Source organism: Schistocerca americana, chromosome 2, assembly GCF_021461395.2.
Source record: "Schistocerca americana isolate TAMUIC-IGC-003095 chromosome 2, iqSchAmer2.1, whole genome shotgun sequence".
NCBI classification, from domain to species: domain Eukaryota; kingdom Metazoa; phylum Arthropoda; class Insecta; order Orthoptera; family Acrididae; genus Schistocerca; species Schistocerca americana.
This window is the reverse complement of record NC_060120.1, coordinates 20,721,703-20,723,164: the sequence shown is the minus strand read 5'-3', so window position 1 is coordinate 20,723,164 and position 1,462 is coordinate 20,721,703.

Here is a 1,462-nt window from a genome sequence, read left to right as displayed (position 1 = left end):
ATATTTAACTATTTTCTTGGGGAAGCAGTTTTCAAATGCATTTACAAAAGCGTCATGAAATAAATTATATTTTAAATTGCCATCAGGTTCACGGTACACCTCATCCCAGTCTAACTGCTGTAGGCTTTCCCTGAAATTTGCAATTGTTAAATTGTTGACTGAACGTACTACTTTGGAGGATTGTTTAGTACTGCTGAATGGAGCTATGTCATATATTGTAACTAGCTGTGCACCATGATCAGAAACACCATTCTCAACAGGCTGAGCATTTATCTGGTTAAACTTATCTTGGTCTATAAAGAAGTTATCTATCAGTGAGCTGCTATCCTTTACCACCCGAGTAGGAAAATCAATAATGGGTGTCAAATTGAAAGAACTGAGTAATACTTCAAGATCACTTTTCCTATTACCCTCTTTCAGAGAATCTACATTGAAGTCCCCACAAATAATAATTTGCTTCCCCCTGTCTGACAGGTAGCACAACAAGGAGTCCAAATTTTTCAGAAATAGATGAAAATTTCCCAGTGGGGACCTATATACAGTTACAATTATAAATGTGCCCTTATTTAATTTAAGCTCGCAGGCACATGCTTCTATATGTTTCTCTACACAAAACGTTTTTGATCCTATACTTTTTGCACAATGATAACTTTTGACATATATGGCAACTCCTCCTTTCTCCATATTTTCTCTAATTAAATGTGCAGAGAGGTTATATCCACTTACATTTACCTTATCCATATCAGTAACAATGTGATGCTCAGACAGGCATAGTATATCTATTTCATCCTCAGCTTCTAAATCTTCTAAACAAACCAGAAGCTCATCTATTTTATTCTTTAAACTCCAAATATTTCGATGAAATATACTTACATTATTTTTGATTATACTTTTATGAGAACCTTTCCTTATTCTAACATTTGCAGTACTCTCCTGTCTGAGTTTCTCATTGTGCTTAGGCCTAGTTCCTATACCAGTGGTCACACGGTGTTCAGAGAGGCAGATTATGTCAGCTGGATTGGGTGACTTTAATTCATCAATGCAATTACCTAGGACTGAGATACAACTTGGTGGAGGTAAAATTTCTGGTGATTGGTGAAAATTTATAATTGACAGCTGTGATTGGTGATCCGATGTGCTAGAATTGTGCTGTTTTATTTCTTTCCTAAACTGACCTCTCATAGAACTTGACATCTTTCTGTTTTACCTATCCTAAAGAAGGTGCTGCTCCAACACCTGTAACTACTGGTATTTTACTATTCATGGCAGTGCCTCCCCCCCTTAAATTTCCTGCTATTACCCCAGCCAGTTTACCCTTCCCTTTCCTGTTGAGATGTAGGCCATGCCTGGTATAGTCCCACCTACTGAAAGAATCAACAGGATCCACACCAATATGAGCCCCCGCACCCGACCCAAGCAGTTGTTCCAACTCCAAATTAACTCTCCCAACAGTAGGGTTCAA